This window comes from Aythya marila (genome assembly GCF_965140915.1).
Source record: "Aythya marila genome assembly, contig: HAP1_HAP1_SCAFFOLD_243, whole genome shotgun sequence".
Classification (NCBI taxonomy): domain Eukaryota; kingdom Metazoa; phylum Chordata; class Aves; order Anseriformes; family Anatidae; genus Aythya; species Aythya marila.
The window spans coordinates 127,501-147,500 of NW_028137433.1; the positions used below are offsets into that span (position 1 = coordinate 127,501).

The following is a 20,000-nucleotide window of genomic DNA, read 5'->3' on the forward strand; positions in this document are numbered from 1 at the left end:
CGCCCTTCTTTTTGCTTCCCTTCTGCTTTCTCATTCCTTTCTTCATCGATTCGTTGGCTGAACGATCGATCCATCGATTCCTTGATTCATTCACTCACTCATTCATGCACTCATGCACTCATTCGTTCGTTCGTTCATTCATTCGTTCGTTCGTTCATTCATTCATTCATTCATTCACAAATACACCTCTTCTCGTTCCCTCCCTTCCCCCCTTCTCCCCGTTGCCACGCCGCTCTTCCCCAGCAGCCGGCCGAGAAGCAGGGCAGAGCTCAAGATCGCCGCGAGGCGGGGAAGCGCCGTGTAGACGGACGGGGCTGCGGGCGCCGGACAGCCTCTGCCCTCGCGAGCCCGCGAGCCCGAGCCGAAGCGCAAGCCCGAAGCCGACTCCGAGCCCGATCCGCCCCGGCCGCGGAGCCGAGCGTCGCAGGAGGCGAGGCAGCTCCCGCCTGCCCGCCTTTGCGGGGGCCCCGGACGGGGCCCGCCCGGGGAGAAAAACGCTGGAGGCGAGCGCGAGCTCGTCGCTCTGCTCCCTCCCGCGCCATCTAGCTGCCCGCCGGCCGGGACACGGGCTCGGCGGGAGCCTGAAGACCAGCCGGCTTGAAGCTCCGTGCCCGGAATAATGCGTCCCCCTCTCGCCTACGTGTGGCGCCGGCTTCCCGCCGAGCGGAGCGGAGCGGAGCGGCCGGCGACGAGCTAGGAGGATTGCCCCTCCCGCCGCCCCCCCGCCCGACGGCTCGGCGGGGCTGCGGCGCGACGGGCGGGGGAGAGGGGGGGAGAGGAGCCGGCGCCGCTCGAGAAGCCGAGAGCGCGGCCGCGCGCGGCCCCTGGCTGCATCGGGCTGCCGCTCGCTCTGCCGTCAGGGGCTCTGGCTCGCCTGCGAGCCACCCGTGCGACTCTGCGTGGCTGGGCGTGTGTCACTGCACTCAGCGATCCGTGCGAAACGAGGCGAAGCGAAGGCGCGCAACGGAAAGGCGGAGCGCCGCCAGCCAAAGCCAGGCCAAGCGGCGCCGGCAAAAGCAAAGCGAAGCGGAGGAGGAACGGCAAAGCGGAGCGAGGCGGAGCAGACGAAGGAAAAGCAAACGAGTGCCACGAACGCGACGCCAAACAAAACTCAGCGCTTCCACGAAAAGCAAAGCGAAGCAGGGCCGGCAAAAGCAAAGCAAAGGGGAGGAACTGGCGGCCGGTCTGCCGCGGGCTCCGAGTGGCTCTGGCGGCGGGTAGACGTGGCGGCCGGAGTCTGAGAGCGAACGCTTTCTCCGCACTCTTTGTACGACCTCTCGTCTCCCCGCCGACAAGCGGGACCCGTGCTTTCTTGTTGCTGCTGCTGCTGCTGCTGCTTGTGTTTGTTTTTCTTTTTCCCCTTTTTCTTTTTAAAAGCGTGAACGATTCGAATGAATGGCGCCTCCCAGCCGTTCCCCTGCACGCGAGAGGCGTGTGGATAGACCTGGCGGGCCGCCGGAGGGAAGCGTGCGGGCACGCGCCCGTCTGTGCATGCGTGCGTGTGGCCGTGTAGACGAGGCAGCCGGGCCGCTCTCGAGCAGTGGCCGTGACGGCGGGGTAGACCTGACGGCTCCACGAGGCGGGAGGGGGCGGGGGGACAGAGCTGGGAGGAGGGAGAAGTAGACCTGGTGGCTCCACGGGGCGGGAGGGGGCGGGGGGACAGAGCGGGGAGGAGGAGGGAGAAGTAGACCTGGTGGCTCCACGGGGCGGGAGGGGGCGGGGGGACAGAGCGGGGAGGAGGAGGGAGAAGTAGACCTGGTGGCTCCACGGGGCGGGAGGGGGCGGGGGGACAGAGCGGGGAGGAGGAGGGAGAAGTAGACCTGGTGGCTCCACGGGGTGGGAGGGGGCGGGGGGGAGAGAGCGGGGAGGAGGAGGGAGAAGTAGACCTGGTGGCTCCACGAGGCAGGAGGGGGCGGGGGAGAGAGCGGGGAGGAGGGAGAAGTAGACCTGGTCGCTCCACGGGGCCCGGAGGGTGGGAGGGACGGGTAGACGTGGCGGCCTGCATCTGACAGCGGCCGTCTACGCACTTCAATGGCCGCCTCCGCCCCCTCCCCACTTCTCCCTCCCTCTCCTCCGCCCTTTGCAGCCTTTGCAGTGGACGGGGCGGGGCGGGGCGCCGGCGCCGGTCGGGAAGGCGAGGGCGCGGCCCCGGACCCCGGCTGCTTCGGGCCGCAGCTCGCTCTGACGTCAGAGGCTCTTGCTCGGCCGCCAGAGGCTCGCCACCTGTGCCGCGCAGTGCGGCTGACTGCCTGGCCGCTTTGCTTTAGCCGCTTTGCAAAATAACTACTCTTATCTTTACGTTTATTATTAGTTAGTTCTGTTGCCTGTTTTCCGCTGTAGCTTCAGGAATCGTGTCATTCCTTGCCGTCTTTCAAAACCTCCCCCACCCCCCTAGTCCTCAGCTCCCCCTCACCCCCCCCCCCCCCCCCCCGTCCCTCCCCCAGCCTCCTCAGGCAAACGGCAGTTGAGCTCAGGTGGCGGCTCCCCAGTCAGCGGGGGTCCTGGAATAGACTTGGCTGGGTGGCCGACCCCCGCCCCCCCACCTGCCAGCTGCGAAGGGACGGTTGGCGGGCTGTGGGGAGGCCGAAGTAGGTGACCCAGCGTTCCTGTGTGTGTAAACGCATCAAAAGAGCAAAAAACAAAGCGGAGTAGGAACGGCAAAGCAGAGCAAAGAAAAGGAAATCGGTGCCGGGAATACAAACCAAAACCCCCCAGAAAGATGCAGCTCTAAGGAAAGCATGTCGAAGCAGGTGCGGGAAAAGCAAAGCGGGGAAGAGCGACGATAAGTAAAGCGAGGAAAAGGAAAGCAAAGCAAAACGAACCCAAATCATTGGGAATCGTGTAATGTCGCTTATCGTCCTAAAAAACCTCACCCAAGCCCGTCCCCAGACGAACAGCAGCAGCGGGACCCACCTGGCGGCTCGCCGGACGGCGGGGGATGAGGAATAGACCATGCTGGGTGGGTGGCCAGGCTTCCTGTCGCCACCCTCCAGCTCCCGGGGGACAGTCATCGGGCTGCGGGGAGGCCACGGTGTGCGCCTGAGGCTTTATGCGTTCATAAATACACCGATCGACTCGTCGCCCAAATCGGTGCGACGGTCTGCAAAAGAAGCCTACCTAGCACGGCAAAGCAGAGCTGAGCAATGCAACGCAAAGCAGAGCGAGACAAAGCAAAGCCCTGCTAGGGAAAAGAAAGAGGCAAAAGGAAAAGCAAAGCCAAGAAGGGCAAGAAAAACCAAAGCAGAAGAGGTCCAGGAAAAGAAAAGTGGTGTCACGAATACAAAGTAAAGCAAAGCAAAGCAAGGCAGGGCCAGCAAAAGCAAAACAAAGAAGGGTGGGGAAAAACAAACAAACAAACAAAAAAAAACTAAGCTAAGGATTTCCTGGGGGGTGGGGGAAAGAAAAGCGGTATCTTGAATACAACGTCAAGCAAAACAAAGCGAGGCAGGGCCAGCAAAAGCAAAACAAAGAAAGGCGAGAAAAACCAAAGCAAAAGAGGTCCAGGAAAAGAAAAGCGGTGTCTTGAATACAACGTCAAGCAAAACAAAGCGAGGCAGGACCAGCAAAAGCAAAGCAAAGAAGGGCGAGAAAAAACAAAGCAAAGGAGGTCCAGGGAAAGAAAAGCGGTGTCACGAATACAAAGTCAAGCAAAACGAAACAAAGCAAGGCCAGGAAAAACAAAGCACGGTCAGGAAGAGAAAATCCAAAGTAAAACAGGGCCAGGAAAAGCGAAGCAGTACCTTGAATACAAAGCGAAGCGAAGCAACGCAGGGCCAGGGAAAGCAAAGCAAAGCAAAACGGTGCTGCCAAAACAAAATGCGGAGTTAACTTAGCGTCAGTCGAAATCGCACCCCCCACCCACCCATGAGGAAAAGGGGCCCGTTGCTGGCTTACGGGGAGCTGGGCGTTTGAGAAGGCCAGGGTGTGGCAGCGGCCCCCGGTTGCCTCGGGCCGCCTCTCGCTCTCGCTCTGACATCAGAGGCTCCTGCTCGGCCGCGAACGGCTCCCCACCTGTGCCACTCAGTTTGGCTGGCTGCCTGGCTGCTTTGCTTTAGCTGCTTATCATTATATAAATTAATAATAATAATAATAATAATAATAATAATAATAATAATAATAATAATAATAATAATAATAATAATGCTATTATTATATACTACTAAAAAGTTATTAGAAATAAAAGTATTAAATAGGAATAGAAATAAATATCATTAAAACGTAATACAAATAGTAGAAGTAGGAATAATAATAGTCTTCTCCGTCTGTTTCCCCCTTTCGTTTTAGGAATCGAGTAGTTATTGATTGTTGTTCTCAACCCACACCCCTCCCCAGACGAATAGCAACGGAGCCCACCTGCTGGCTCTCCGGACAACGGTGGGCAACAGAATAGACCTGGCCCGGTAGCCAGATCCCTGTCCCTGCCCGCCAGCTGCGAGGGGACAGCTGCCGGGCTGCGGGCCGGCTAACTTTTCTGTGTGTTCAGAAACAAGTTTCATGAACTTCTTTATGCATTCATAAAGACAGCAAAGCTAAGGAAAGGAGCACAGGGAAAAACAAAGCGGTGCCACGAAAGGGAAAGCCAAGGAAAGAAAGCACTTTGAGGCAAAGCAAAGCACAGCGAGGCTAAGAAAGGTCCAGAAGAGCAGAGAAGGGAAAGCAAAGCACTGACAGGAATACGAAGCAAAGAAATAAAAAATAAAGCATGACCGCACAAGTAAAAACGTAGCAGGCTCAGGAAAGAAAAAGCAAAACAAAGCAAAGCAAAGCAAAGCAAAGCAAAGCAAAGCAAAGCAAAGCAAAGCAAAGCAAAGCAGCACAAGGAACAACACAGCATTTCCAGGAGAGAAAAAGCAAAGCAATCTGAGGCAAGAACAGCAGAGGAAAGGAGGTATGGAAAAGCAAAACTGTGCCAGCAAGAGCAAAGCAAAGCAGACCAAGGCAAAACAAAGAGAAGCAGAGTGAATGTAGCGAGCTGGCGGCCAGCCCTCCTTTGGGTTCCAAGTGTCTGTGGGGGGGAGACCGGAGGGCTCCATGTTGTGTACAGGTGGCAGCCAGACTCGGACAGTGGCTGTACCCTGACAGCTCTCTCCCCAGCCTCCTTCACATCTCCTAGTCCACCGTGACGTTTTATATATCTCTATCTATTTTGTTGTTGTTGTTGTTCTTGTGGTGGATTTCTTCCACCGTAGTTGTGGGAATCGTGTAGTTCCTTACTGTCTTTGAGAACCTCACACACACAACTAGCAGTGTGGCCCACCCAAGCCAGCTCGCCGCATGGCTGGGGACAAAGAATGGACCATGTCGGGCGGCCAGGCCTGCTGCCCCCACGCGCCGGTTCCGAGGGGATAGTGGCTGGGCTGCGGGGAGGCCAAGTTCTGTGTCTGACGGTTTATGCGTTCATAAATTTACCAATCGACTCAGCAGCAAAATCAGTGAGACGGTCTCCAAAGGAAGCCTAGCACGGCACAGGAGAGCAGAGCAATGCGGATGAAAGCTGAGCGAGACAAGGAAAAGCCCTGCTAGGCATAGGGAAAAGCAGTGACAACCAGGGCCTGGAAAAGCAAAGCACGGCCAGTAAAAACACATCAGATAGGTCCAAAAGGAAAACAAATCATGCAAGGAACATGAAAAAAAAAATAAATTAAAAAAAAAAAAAAAAAGAATAAAAGATGAAAGGCAAAGCAAAGCAAAGCAAAGCAGAGCAAAGCAAAGCTAAAGAAAGGAAAAAATGGCCTGAAACAGCAAACGAAAGCACGGCGAGGGAAGGCAAAGCAGAGCAAAGGAAAGTAGCACCAGGAGAAGCAAAGCATAACCAGGAAATGCAAAGCAAGCAAAGGAAAGCAAAGCACTTTGAGGCAAGGCAAAGCACAGCACGGGTAGGAAAGGCAGAGCAGTGCCAGGTCTATAAAGCAGAGCTAAACCAAGGAAAGCGTGGCCAGGGAAGGGAAAGCTGAGCAAGTCAAAGCAGAGCAAAGGAACGTAGCACAAGGAAAAGCAAAGCATTTTCAGGAAAGCAAAAGCAAAACAGTCTGAGGCAAAGCTGGGGCAAGAACAGCAGAGGAAAGGAGGTATGGGAAAGCAAAACTGTGCCAGCAAGAGCAAAGCAAAGCGGAGCAAGGCAAAACAGAGAGAAGCAAAGCAAACGTAAGGAGCTTGCGGCTAGCTCAGTAAAACCAGTGGGACAGTCTCCAAAAGAAACCTAGCACAACACAGGACAGCAGGGCAATGCGGATAAAAGCTGAGCAAGACAGAGTAAAACCCTGCTAAGGAAAAGCCCTGCTAGGCATAGGGAAAAGCAGTGACAACCAGGGCCTGGAAAAGGAAAGCGCGGCCTGTAAAAACACATCAGATAGGTCCAAAAGGAAAACAAAAGAATGTAATGATCATTTAAAGAAAAATAAATAAAAAAATAATAATAACAATAAAAAAAAAAGATGCAAAGCATGTCCAGAAAAGGCAAAACATAGCAAGGCAAAGCAGAGCAGAGCGAAGCTAAACAAAGGCAAGCATGGCCCTATAAAGCAAAACAAAGCACGGCCAGGGAAGGCAAAGCTGAGCAAAGGAAAGTAGCACCAGGAAAAGCAAAGCAGTGCCAGGAAAGAGAAAGAAGTCAAAGTAAATAAATAAATAAAAAAAGAACAAAAAAAAAAAAAACAAAACACCAATAAAAAGCACAACAAAGCGAAAAAGTTTGAGGTAAGGCAAATCAGAGCAGGGTGAAGAGAAGCTAAGCAGAGCAGAGAAGGAAAAGCAAAGCAATGCCAGGAATACAAAGCAAGGCAAAGCAAAGCATGGCCAGGCAAGGCAAAGCAGAACAAAAGAAAGTAGCAAAAGGAAAAGCAAAGCAGTGCCAGGAATACAAAGTAAAGCAAAACAAAGGTAAGCATGACCAGAAACTGGAAGTGAGAGCAGGAGCAGGCGAGGCAAAAGAGAGCAAGGCAAAGGTAAAAAAAGGCAAGCGTGGCCCCGTAAAGCAATACAAAGCACGGCCAAGGAAGGCAAAGCTGAGCAAAGGAAAGTAGCACCAGGAGAAGCAAAGCATAACCAGGGAAGACAAAGCAAACAAAGGAAAGCAAAGCAGTTTGAGGCGAGGCAAGGCAAAGCACAGCACGGGTAGGAAAAGCAAAGCAGTGCCAGGTCTATAAAGCAGAGCTAAACCAAGGAAAGCATGGCCAGGGAAGGGAAAGCTGAGCAAGTCAAAGCAGAGCAAGGGAACGTAGCACAAGGAAAAGCAAAGCATTTTCAGGAAAGCAAAAGCAAAGCAGTCTGAGGCAAAGCTGGGGCAAGAACAGCAGAGGAAAGGAGATATGGGAAAACAAAACTGTGCCAGCAAGAGCAAAGCAAAGCGGAGTAAGGCAAAACAAAAAGAAGCAAAGCAAACGTAAGGAGCTTGCGGCTAGCCCAGTAAAACCAGTGGGACAGTCTCCAAAAGAAACCTAGCACAGCACAGGAGAGCAGAGCAATGCGGATAAAAGCTGAGCAAGACAGAGTAAAACCCTGCTAAGGAAAAGACCGAGCGGCATAAGGAAAAGCAGTGACAACCAGGGCCTGGAAAAGGAAAGCACGGTCTGTAAAAACACATCAGATAGGTCCAAAAGGAAAACAAAAGAATGCAATGAACATTTAAAGGAAAAAAAAAAAAAAAAAGAATAAATAATAATAATAATAAAAGAAATAGATGCAAAGCATGTCCAGAAAAGGCAAAACATAGCAAGGCAAAGCAGAGCAGAGCAAAGCTAAACAAAGGCAAGCATGGCCCCGTAAAGCAAAACAAAGCACGGCCAGGGAAGGCAAAGCTGAGCAAAGGAAAGTAGCACCAGGAAAAGCAAAGCAGTGCCAGGAAAGAGAAAGAAGTGAAAATAAATAAATAAATAAATAAATAAAAAACGAACAACAAAAAAAAAATAAAACAGCAATAAAAAGCACAACAAAGCGAAAAAGTTTGAGGTAAGGCAAATCAGAGCAGGGTTAAGAGAAGCTAAGCAGAGCAGAGAAGGAAAAGCAAAGCAATGCCAGGAATACAAAGCAAAGCAAAGCAAAGCATGGCCAGGCAAGGCAAAGCAGAACAAAAGAAAGTAGCAAAAGGAAAAGCAAAGCAGTGCCAAGAATACAAAGTAAAGCAAAACAAAGGTAAGCATGGCTGGAAACTGGAAGTGAGAGCAGGAGCAAGTGAGGCAAAAGAGAGCAAGGCAAAGGTGAAAAAAGGCAAGCATGGCCCCGTAAAGCAATACAAAGCATGGCCAAGGAAGGCAAAGCTGAGCAAAGGAAAGTAGCACCAGGAAAAGCAAAGCATAACCAGGGAAGACAAAGCAAACAAAGGAAAGCAAAGCAGTTTGAGGCGAGGCAAGGCAAAGCACAGCACGGGTAGGAAAAGCAAAGCAGTGCCAGGTCTATAAAGCAGAGCTAAACCAAGGAAAGCATGGCCAGGGAAGGCAAAGCAGAGCAAGGAAAAGCAAAGCAAAGGAAAGTAGCACAAGGAAATGCAAAGTATGTTCAGGAGAGAAAGAGCAAAACACTCTGAGGCAAAGCAGGGGCAAGAACAGCAGAGGAAAGGAGGTATGGAAAAGCAAAACTGTGCCAGCAAGAGCAAAGCAAAGCGGAGCGAGGCAAAACAAAGAGAAGCAAAGCGAACGTAGCGAGCTGGCGGCCAGCCCTCCTTTGGGTTCCAAGTGTCTGTGGGGGAGACCGGAGGGCCTCCATGTTGTGTACAGGTGGCAGCCGGACTTGGACAGTGGCTGGACCCTGATCGCCCACTCCTCAGCCTTCTTCACAGCTCCTAGTCCACTGTGACACCCGGCAAGAACCATGTCTTGCTTTAGCTGGTTTTATATATCTATATACATTTTGTTGTTGTTTGTTGTGGATTTCTTCCACCGTAGTTGTGGGAATCATGTAGTTACTTATTCTCGTTGAAATTCTCACTGAACACTATCACCACACGAGTAGCAGTTAAGGGTCCCCTGGCGGCTCGCCGCATGGCTAGGGACAAAGAATGGACCATGTCGGGCGGCCAGGCCTGCTGCACCCGGCCTCCAGTTCCGAGGGGACAGTGGCTGGGCTGCGGGGAGGCCAAGTTCTGTGTCTGACAGTTTATGCGTTCAGAAATTTACCATTCGACTCAGCAGCAAAATCAGTGAGACGGTCTCCAAAGGAAGCCTAGCACGGCACAGGAGAGCAGAGCAATGTGGATGAAAGCTGAGCGAGACAAGGAAAAGCCCTGCTAGGCATAGGGAAAAGCAGTGACAACCAGGGCCTGGAAAAGCAAAGCACGGCCAGTAAAAACACATCAGATAGGTCCAAAAGGAAAACAAATCATGCAAGGAACATGAAAAAAAAAAAAAATTAAAAAAAAAAAAAAAAAAAGAATAAAAGATGAAAGGCAAAGCAAAGCAAAGCAAAGCAGAGCAAAGCAAAGCTAAAGAAAGGAAAAAATAGCCTGAAACAGCAAACGAAAGCAAGGCCAGGGAAGGCAAAGCAGAGCTAAGGAAAGTAGCAAAAGGAAAAGCAAAGCATAACCAGGAAATGCAAAGCAAGCAAAGGAAAAGCAAAGCACTTTGAGGCAAGGCAAAGCACAGCACGGGTAGGAAAGGCAGAGCAGTGCCAGGTCTATAAAGCAAAGCTAAACCAAGGAAAGCATGGCCTGATAAAGCAAAGGAAAGCATGGCCAGGGAAGGCAAAGCAGAGCAAGGAAAAGCAAAGCAAAGGAAAGTAGCACAAGGAAAAGCAAAGCATTGCCAGGAAAGAAACAGCAAAAGAATCTGAGGCAAAGCAGGGGCAAGAACAGCAGAGGAAAGGAGGTATGGAAAAGCAAAACTGTGCCAGCAAGAGCAAAGCAAAGCGGAGCGAGGCAAAACAAAGAGAAGCAAAGCGAACGTAGCGAGCTGGCGGCCAGCCCTCCTTTGGGTTCCAAGTGTCTGTGGGGGAGACCGGAGGGCCTCCATGTTGTGTACAGGTGGCAGCCGGACTTGGACAGTGGCTGGACCCTGATCGCCCACTCCTCAGCCTTCTTCACAGCTCCTAGTCCACTGTGACACCCGGCAAGAACCATGTCTTGCTTTAGCTGGTTTTATATATCTATATACATTTTGTTGTTGTTTGTTGTGGATTTCTTCCACCGTAGTTGTGGGAATCATGTAGTTACTTATTCTCGTTGAAATTCTCACTGAACACTATCACCACACGAGTAGCAGTTAAGGGTCCCCTGGCGGCTCGCCGCATGGCTAGGGACAAAGAATGGACCATGTCGGGCGGCCAGGCCTGCTGCACCCGGCCTCCAGTTCCGAGGGGACAGTGGCTGGGCTGCGGGGAGGCCAAGTTCTGTGTCTGACGGTTTATGCGTTCAGAAATTTACCATTCGACTCAGCAGCAAAATCAGTGAGACAGTCTCCAAAGGAAGCCTAGCACGGCACAGGAGAGCAGAGCAATGCGGATGAAAGCTGAGCGAGACAAAGCAAAGCCCTGCTAGGGAAAAGACCTAGCGGCATAAGGAAAAGCAGTGACAACCAGGGCCTGGAAAAGCAAAGCACGGCCAGAGAAAACACAAGAAAAAGATATAAAAGGAAAATATAAAGCATGGAATGAACATCAAATAAATAAAAAATAATAATAATAATAATAATAAAAAAATGCAAAGCATGACCAGGAAAGGCATAGCATAGCAGAACAAAGTAGAGGAAAGCAAAGGTAAACAAAGGAAAGCATGGCCCCGTAAAGCAAAAAAAAAAAAAAAAGCAAGGCCAGGGAGGGCAAAGCTGAGCAAAGGAAAGTAACACCAGGTAAAGCAAAGCATAACGAGGGAAGACAAAGCAAGCAAAGGACAGCAAAGCACTTTGAGGCAAGGCAAAGCACAGCATGGTTTGGAAAAGCAATGCAGTGCCAGGTCTGTAAACCAAGGAAAGCATGGCCTGATAAAGCAAAACAAAGCAAGGCCAGGGAAGGCAAAGCACAGGAAGGCAAAGCAGAACAAAGGAAAGTAGTACCAGGAAATGCAAAGCAGTGCTGGGAAAGAGAAAGAAAAAAAATATTAATGAAAAAAATAAAAACAAACAAACAAACAAAAAATAAATAAAACCACAACAAAGCGAAAAAGTTCAAGGTAAGGCAAATCAGAGCAGGGTTAAGAGAAGCTAAGCAGAGCAGAGAAGGAAAAGCAAAGCAATGCCAGGAATACAAAGCAAAGCAAAGCAAAGCATGGCCAGGCAAGGCAAAGCAGAACAAAAGAAAGTAGCAAAAGGAAAAAGAAAGTAGCAAAAGGAAAAGCAAAGCAGTGCCAGGAATACAAAGTAAAGCAAAACAAAGGTAAGCATGGCCGGAAAATGGAAATGAGAGCAGGAGCAGGTGAGGCAAAAAAGAGCAAGGCAAAGGTAAAAAAAGGCAAGTGTGGCCCCATAAAGCAAAACAAAGCACGGCCAGGGAAGGCAAAGCTGAGCAAAGGAAAGTAGCACCAGGAAAAGCAAAGCATAACTAGGAAAGATAAAGCAAACAAAGGAAAGCAAAGCAGTTTGAGGCGAGGCAAGGCAAAGCACAGCACGGGTAGGAAAAGCAAAGCAGTGCCAGGTCTATAAACCAAAGGTAAACCAAGGAAAACATGGCCAGGGAAGGGAAAGCTGAGCAAATCAAAGCAGAGCAAGGGAACGTAGCACAAGGAAAAGCAAAGCATTGCCAGGAAAGAAACAGCAAAAGAATCTGAGGCAAAGCAAAGCAAAGCTGGGGCAAGAACAGCAGAGGAAAGGAGGTATGGAAAAGCAAAACCGTGCCAGCAAGAGCAAAGCAAAGCGGAGCAAGGCAAAACAAAGAGAAGCAAAGCAAACGTAGCGAGCTGGCGGCCAGCCCTCCTTTGGGTTCCAAGTGTCTGTGAGGGGGAGACCGGAGGGCTCCATGTTGTGTGCAGGTGGCAGCCAGACTTGGACAGTGGCTGGACCCTGATCGCCCACTCCTCAGCCTTCTTCACAGCTCCTAGTCCACTGTGACACCGGGCAAGAACCATGTCTTGCTTTAGCTGGTTTTATATATCTATATACATTTTGTTGTTGTTGTTGTTGTGGATTTCTTCCACCGTAGTTGTGGAAATCATGTAGTTACTTACTGTCTTTGAGAACCTCACACACACAACTAGCAGTGTGGCCCACCTGGCAGCTCTCCGCATGGCTAGGGACAAAGTATGGACCATGTCGGGCGGCCAGGCCTGCTGCCCCCACGCGCCGGTTCCGAGGGGACAGTGGCTGGGCTGCGGGGAGGCCAAGTTCTGTGTCTGACGGTTTATGCGTTCATAAATTTACCAACCGACTCAGCAGCAAAATCAGTGAGACAGTCTCCAAAAGAAGCCAAGCACGGCACAGGAGAGCAGAGCAATGTGGATGAAAGCTGAGCGAGACAAGGAAAAGCCCTGCTAGGCATAGGGAAAAGCAGTGACAACCAGGGCCTGGAAAAGGAAAGCACGGCCTGTAAAAACACATCAGACAGGTCCAAAATGAAAACAAATCATGCAAGAAACATGAAAAAAATAATAATAATAATAAAAAAAAAGAATAAAAGATGAAAGCCAAAGTAAATCAAAGCAGAGCAAAGGAAAGCATGGCCAGGGAAGGCAAAGCAGAACAAAGAAAGGTAGCACAAGGAAAAGCAAAGCATTTTCAGGAAAGCAAAAGCAAAGCAATCTGAGGCAAAGCTGGGCCAAGAACAGCAGAGGAAAGGAGGTAGGAAAAAGCAAAACTGTGCCAGCAAGAGCAAAGCAAAGCGGAGCAAGGCAAAACAAAGAGAAGCAAAGCAAACGTAGCGAGCTGGAGGCCAGCCCTCCTTTGAGTTCCAAGTGCCTGTTGGGGGGAGACCGGAGGGCTCTCATGTTGTGTACAGGTGGCAGCCAGACTTGGACAGTGGCTGGACCCTGATCACCCCCTCCTCAGCCTTCTTCACAGCTCCTAGTCCACTGTGACAGCCGGCAAGAACCATGTCTTGCTTTAGCAGGTTTTATATATGTATTTACATTTTGTTGTTGTCTGTTGTGTATTTCTCCCACCATAGTTGTGGGAATCATGTAGTTAAGGGAAATCGGAGCAGGGTTAAGAGAAGCTAAGCAGAGCAGAGAAGGAAAAGCAAAGCAATGCCTGGAATACAAAGCAAGGCAAAGGAAAGCATGGCCAGGGAAGGCAAAGCAGAGCAAGGAAAAGCAAAGCAAAGGAAAGTAGCACAAGGAAATGCAAAGTATTTCCAGGAGAGAAAGAGCAAAACACTCTGAGGCAAAGCCGGGGCAAGAACAGCAGAGGAAAGGAGGTATGGAAAAGCAAAACTGTGCCAGCAAGAGCAAAGCAAAGCCGACCAAGGCAAAACAAAGAGAAGCAAAGCAAACGTAGCGAGCTGGCGGCCAGCCCTCCTTTGGGTTCCAAGTGCCTGTTGGGGGGAGACCGGAGGGCCTCCATGTTGTGTACAGGTGGCAGCCGGACTTGGACAGTGGTTGTACCCTGATCGCCCACTCCTCAGCCTTCTTCACAGCTCCTAGTCCACTGTGACAGCCGGCAAGAACCATGTCTTGCTTTAGCTGGTTTTATATATCTATATACATTTTGTTGTTGTCTGTTGTGTATTTCTTCCACCGTAGTTGTGGGAATCATGTAGTTACTTATTCTCATTGAAATTGTCACTGAACACTATCACCACACGAGTAGCAGTTAGGGGTCCCCTGGCAGCTCGCCGCATGGCTGGGGACAAAGAATGGACCATGTCGGGCGGCCAGGCCTGCTGCACCCGGCCTCCAGTTCCGAGGGGACAGTGGCTGGGCTGCGGGGAGGCCAAGTTCTGTGTCTGACGGTTTATGCGTTCAGAAATTTACCAACCGACTCAGCAGCAAAATCAGTGAGACGGTCTCCAAAGGAAGCCTAGCACGGCACAGGAGAGCAGAGCAATGCGGATGAAAGCTGAGCGAGACAAAGCAAAGCCCTGCTAGGGAAAAGACCTAGCGGCATAAGGAAAATCAATGACAAGCAAGGCCTTGAAAAGCAAAGCACGGCCAGAGAAAACACAAGAAAAAGATACAAAAGGAAAACATAAAGTATGGAATGAACATCAAATAAATAAAAAAAATAATAATAATAAAAAAATGCAAAGCATGACCAGGAAAGGCATAGCATAGCAGAACAAAGTAGAGGAAAGCAAAGGTAAACAAAGGAAAGCATGGCCCCGTAAAGGAAAAAAAAAAGCAAGGCCAGGGAGGGCAAAGCTGAGCAAAGGAAAGTAACACCAGGTAAAGCAAAGCATAACGAGGGAAGACAAAGCAAGCAGAGGAAAGCAAAGCACTTTGAGGCAAGGCAAAGCACAGCATGGTTTGGAAAAGCAATGCAGTGCCAGGTCTGTAAACCAAAGGTAAACCAAGGAAAGCATGGCCAGGGAAGGGAAAGCAGAGCAAGTCAAAGCAGAGCAAGGGAACGTAGCACAAGGAAAAGCAAAGCATTTTCAGGAAAGCAAAAGCAAAGCACTCTGAGGCAAAGCTGGGGCAAGAACAGCAGAGGAAAGGAGGTATGGGAAAGCAAAACTGTGCCACGAAGAGCAAAGCAAAGCGGAATAAGGCAAAACAGAGAGAAGCAAAGCAAACGTAGCGAGCTGGCGGCTAGCCCAGTAAAACCAGTGGGAAAGTCTCTAAAAGAAACCTAGCACAGCACAGGAGAGCAGAGCAATGCGGATAAAAGCTGAGCAAGACAGAGTAAAACCCTGCTAAGAAAAAGAACTAGCGGCATAAGGAAAAGCAGTGACAACCAGGGCCTGGAAAAGGAAAGCACGGCCTGTAAAAACACATCAGATAGGTCCAAAAGAAAAACAAAAGAATGTAATGAACATTTAAATTAAAAAAAAAAAAAAAAAAAAGGAAAAATAATGAGAATAAAAAAAAAAATAGATGCAAAGCATGTCCAGAAAAGGCAAAACATAGCAAGGCAAAGCAGAGCAGAGCGAAGCTAAACAAAGGCAAGCATGGCCCCATAAAGCAAAACAAAGCACGGCGAGGGAAGGCAAAGCTGAGCAAAGGAAAGTAGCACCAGGAAAAGCAAAGCATAACGAGGGAAGACAAAGCAAGCAAAGGACAGCAAAGCACTTTGAGGCAAGGCAAAGCACAGCACGGGTAGGAAAAGCAATGCAGTGCCAGGTCTGTAAACCAAAGGTAAACCAAGGAAAGCATGGCCTGATAAAGCAAAACAAAGCAAGGCCAGGGAAGGCAAAGCACAGGAAGGCAAAGCAGAACAAAGGAAAGTAGTACCAGGAAATGCAAAGCAGTGCTGGTAAAGAGAACGAAAAAAAATATTAATGAAAAAAAATAAAAACAAACAAACAAACAAAAAATAAATAAAACCACAACAAAGCGAAAAAGTTCAAGGTAAGGCAAATCAGAGCAGGGTTAAGAGAAGCTAAGCAGAGCAGAGAAGGAAAAGCAAAGCAATGCCAGGAATACAAAGCAAAGCAAAGCAAAGCATGGCCAGGCAAGGCAAAGCAGAACAAAAGAAAGTAGCAAAAGGAAAAGCAAAGCAGTGCCAGGAATACAAAGTAAAGCAAAACAAAGGTAAGCATGGCCGGAAACTGGAAGTGAGAGCAGGAGCAAGTGAGGCAAAAGAGAGCAAGGCAAAGGTGAAAAAAGGCAAGCGTGGCCCCGTAAAGCAAAACAAAGCACGGCCAAGGAAGGCAAAGCTGAGCAAAGGAAAGTAGCACCAGGAAAAGCAAAGCATAACTAGGAAAGATAAAGCAAACAAAGGAAAGCAAAGCAGTTTGAGGCGAGGCAAGGCAAAGCACAGAAGGTGTAGGAAAAGCAAAGCAGTGCCAGGTCTGTAAACCAAAGGTAAACCAAGGAAAGCATGGCCAGGGAAGGGAAAGCAGAGCAAATCAAAGCAGAGCAAGGGAACGTAGCACAAGGAAAAGCAAAGCATTGCCAGGAAAGAAACAGCAAAAGAATCTGAGGCAAAGCAAAGCAAAGCCAGGGCAAGAACAGCAGAGGAAAGGAGGTATGGAATAGCAAAACCGTGCCAGCAAGAGCAAAGCAAAGCGGAGCAAGGCAAAACAAAGAGAAGCAAAGCGAACGTAGCGAGCTGGCGGCCAGCCCTCCTTTGGGTTCCAAGTGTCTGTGGGGGAGAGATCGGAGGGCTCCATTTTGTGTGCAGGTGGCAGCCAGACTTGGACAGTGGTTGTACCCTGATCGCCCACTCCTCAGCCTTCTTCACAGCTCCTAGTCCACTGTGACACCGGGCAAGAACCATGTCTTGCTTTAGCTGGTTTTATATATATATATATATATATACATTTTGTTGTTGCTTGTTGTGGATTTCTACCACCGTACTTGTGGGAATCACGTAGTTCCTTACTCTTTTGAGAACCTCACACACACAACTAGCAGTGTGGCCCACCCAAGCCAGCTCGCCGCATGGCTAGGGACAAAGTATGGACCATGTCGGGCGGCCAGGCCTGCTGCCCCCACGCGCCGGTTCCGAGGGGACAGTGGCTGGGCTGCGGGGAGGCCAAGTTCTGTGTCTGACGGTTGATGCGTTCATAAATTTACCAATCGACTCAGCAGCAAAATCAGTGAGACGGTCTCCAAAGGAAGCCTAGCACGGCACAGGAGAGCGGAGCAATGCGGATGAAAGCTGAGCAAGACAAAGCAAAGCCCTGCTATGGAAAAGACCTAGCGGCATAGGGAAAAGCAATGACATCCAGCGCCTGGAAAAGCAAAGCGCGGCCTCTAAAAACACATCAGATAGGTCCAAAAGGAAAACAAAAGAATGCAATGAACACTTAAAAAAAAAAAAAAAAAAAAAAAAAAAAGCAAAACATGTCCAGAAAAGACAAAACTTAGCAAGGCAAAGCAGAGCAAGGGAACGTAGCACAAGGAAAAGCAAAGCATTGCCAGGAAAGAAACAGCAAAAGAATCTGAGGCAAAGCAAAGCAAAGCCGGGGCAAGAACAGCAGAGGAAAGGAGGTATGGAAAAGCAAAACTGTGCCAGCAAGAGCAAAGCAAAGCGGAGCAAGGCAAAACAAAGAGAAGCAAAGCGAACGTAGCGAGCTGGCGGCCAGCCCTCCTTTGGGTTCCAAGTGCCTGTTGGGGGGAGACCGGAGGGCTCTCATGTTGTGTGCAGGTGGCAGCCGGACTTGGACAGTGGCTGTACCCTGATCGCCCTCTCCCCAGCCTCCTTCACATCTCCTGGTCCACCGTGACGTTGGGCAAGAACCATGTCTTGCTTTATCTGTTTATTTCTTTATTGTTGCCTTTCTTCCAGCGTAGTTGTGGGAATCATGTTGTTACTTACAGAAAAGACCGTGCTGGGTGTGCAGGCCTGCTGCCCCCTCGTGCCAGTTCCGAGGGAACGGTCGCTGGGCTGCGGGGAGGCCAAGTTCTGTGTCTGACGGTTTATGCGTTCGTAATTATAGCGATCGACTCGGCATCAAAGCCCGCGGGACGGTCTCCGAGAGAAGCCTAGCACGGCACAGGAGAGCAGAGCAATGCGGTTGAAAGCCGAGCAAGGCAAGGCAGAGCCCTGCTAGGGAAAGGACGGCGGGGTTGGTTCCCGGCCGGCAGGTGTTCCCCGCCTCGGGGCGCCGCGGGCGCCTCGTCTAAGCGCTGCGGACAGCAGCCGCCAGGTCTACCCGGGCGCGGTCGCCATGTTTGCTTAGCCGGCGGCGACCTGTAGGGGTCGCTGCAGGTCCGGCCGCGAGAACGGCGTCGGGGTCTGCCCGGCAGCGACGGGAGCGCGGGCGCGAGCGCGTTTGCGAGGGCTCCCGTCCGCGGGTCGGTCGAGCGGTTCCCGAGCGGGTCCGATGGCGCGGAAAGCGTCGGAAATTCCCGGAAAGGTGCGAAAAGTGCCGGAAGGGCCCGTGGGAAAAGCGAAGGAAGGCGGGCCGGCGCTGTCGGTTCCCGGCCGGCGGGTCTCCCCGTGTCCCCCTGAGGTTGCCAGGTCTACCGTGTGCCCCCCGTTGCCGCCACGTCTCCCCGTGTCGTCCTGCGGCCGCCAGGTGTCCCGGTGCCCTCCTGCGGCCGCCAGGTCTCCCCGCGTCCCGCCGAGGTTGCCAGGTCTACCGCATCCCCCCGTCGCCTCGTCTGCCGATCCTGCCGCGGCCGCCTGGTGTCCCCGCGTCGTCCCGCGGCCGCCTGGTCTCCCCGTAGCTTCCTGCGGCCGCCAGGTCTACCCTGCCGCGGTCGCCATGTTTGCTTAGCCGGCGGCGACCTGTAGGGGTCGCTGCAGGTCCGGCCGCGAGAACGGCGTCGGGGTCTGCCCGGCAGCGACGGGAGCGCGCGCGCGCGCGCGTTTGCGAAGGCGCACGTCCCCGGGTCGGTCGAGCGGTTCCCGAGCGGGTCCGATGGCGCGGAAAGCGTCGGAAATTCCCGGAAAGGTGCGAAAAAGCCCGAAAAGGCTGGAAAAGTGCCGGAAGGGCCCGTGGGAAAAGCGAAGGAAGGCGGGCCGGCGCCGTCGGTTCCCGGCCGGGGGGTCCCCCTGAGGTTGCCAGGTCTACCCGCGCGGAGGAAATAGCCGCCGGTCGGGCGGAGGGAACGGCGGCCAGGTCTACCGCGTGTCCGACGGGACTTGGAAGGCCGCCGTGGGGCTGGAGGTAGACTAGCAGGTCGTGCCACGGCTCGGAAGGGGTGGTAGGCGTCGCTGTTTCTCTGTGCCTCCAGTTAGGTCGAGGTAAAAGTCGGTTGCGCTCGGCTGCCTCGCCGCGGTAGGCTGGAAAAGGACGTGCGGCGCTTGTGAGGCGATGACTTTTCTGTCCGTCTATAGGAGAGAGTGAGGACTCTGCTCCGCCAGCGGTGCCGAGCGAGCGCTTGGGGCTTGGAGAGGCGGCGCGCGAGAAGGGGGCGCGCGGCGTCGGCGGTGGCGTCGGCTCGGGCGTGGGTTGTGCGGAGCGGTAGCCGCCAGCGGTTTGCCGAGCCAGCTACCCTCCCCGCCGGCGAGCGAGAAGCGGTCTCGCGCGTGCGAGTCGCCGGAGAAGCAGCAGCGAGCCGCGAGCTCAGAGCTGTGGAGAGAGGGAGCGGCCAGAAGCCGGCGGGCGGTCCGCCGGCGGCCGAAGGCGTCCGTCCGGGGGCGTCCCCGGCTGCTCGCGTGGGTCCCGGAGGCTCGGAAGGCGAAGGAGGGGGGACCCCGCGGATTGGCACGGCCGAGGCGGCGGCGCCTCCGGCTCTCGACGATGCACCTCACGTCACCCGCACGCAGGAGCCCGTCGAGGCGTTCCTCGGGCACGTCGGAGAGGCTTCCCGGCGGGTCGGTTCCTGTCAGGGCCGATGTTCAGGTCGGTGCGAGCACCTCTCGCGGACGTTGCTCCAGCACACCCGCACGCACGCAGGCGACGCTGTTCGCTTTTTTTTTTTTTTTTCCGATCGATGAGGCCACTCGGGTCGCGTCGGAGAGGGCCCCCGGCGGGCCGGCTCTTCCGCGCTCCCCTGTCCCGGGGCAGCCGCGGCGGTGTCCGGTGTTCAGGCACGGGCGGTCTCCTGTCCAGCTCGCTTCCCGTCGCAGGTGAGGCGCTGCCTCGCTCGGGGCGAGAGCGGCGGCGGCGGCGTTTAGGGCGCGTGCCCTGGTCGCTGGTGGGCGCTCCGTCCGTCGTTCTCGTCGCCGAACGAAGGGGCTTTTCCGGCCGAAGCCGGCTGTGTGACGGCCGAGCGGCCCCGCGAGCCGCAGGGGTCCGTGAGCGTTGCGCGAGGCGCTGGTGCCGGCGTCGGTCCGGGGCCCCGCGGGTGCCGGCCGCGAGCAGCAAGGCGGCGGGGGTGGCCGCAAACGATGTGCCAAAAGCAGCAGCAGCAGCGAGGGCGAGCGAGAGAGAAGCCGCGCGGCGCGTCCCGCGTCCGGTGGGCTGGGTGGGGGGGCGTCCCCCCGCCGCGTCGGGGCCGCCGCGGCAGTGTGCGCGCTTTTGGTGGCCGCGTCCCCTGTCCGCTGCGGAGCGCGCCGCCCCGGTGTCGTGGGTGCCCCGGTCGCGGGGGCTCGTGCCCGCCTCGAGGTCGCGTTCTCCTCTAGCACGTCCGTCGCTCCCGCCGCGGTGGCGGG

The 20,000-nt window shown here is 52.9% G+C and overlaps 1 protein-coding gene across 1 annotated transcript in view; it reads right to left on the bottom strand.

Annotated features, from left to right (window-relative positions):
• Nucleotides 1-20,000, bottom strand: part of LOC309890815 (uncharacterized protein) — a gene marked incomplete at both ends in the record, with an annotated part of 100,412 nt that overhangs the window by 8,066 nt on the left and 72,346 nt on the right. The gene's annotated exons all lie outside the window — the stretch shown is intronic.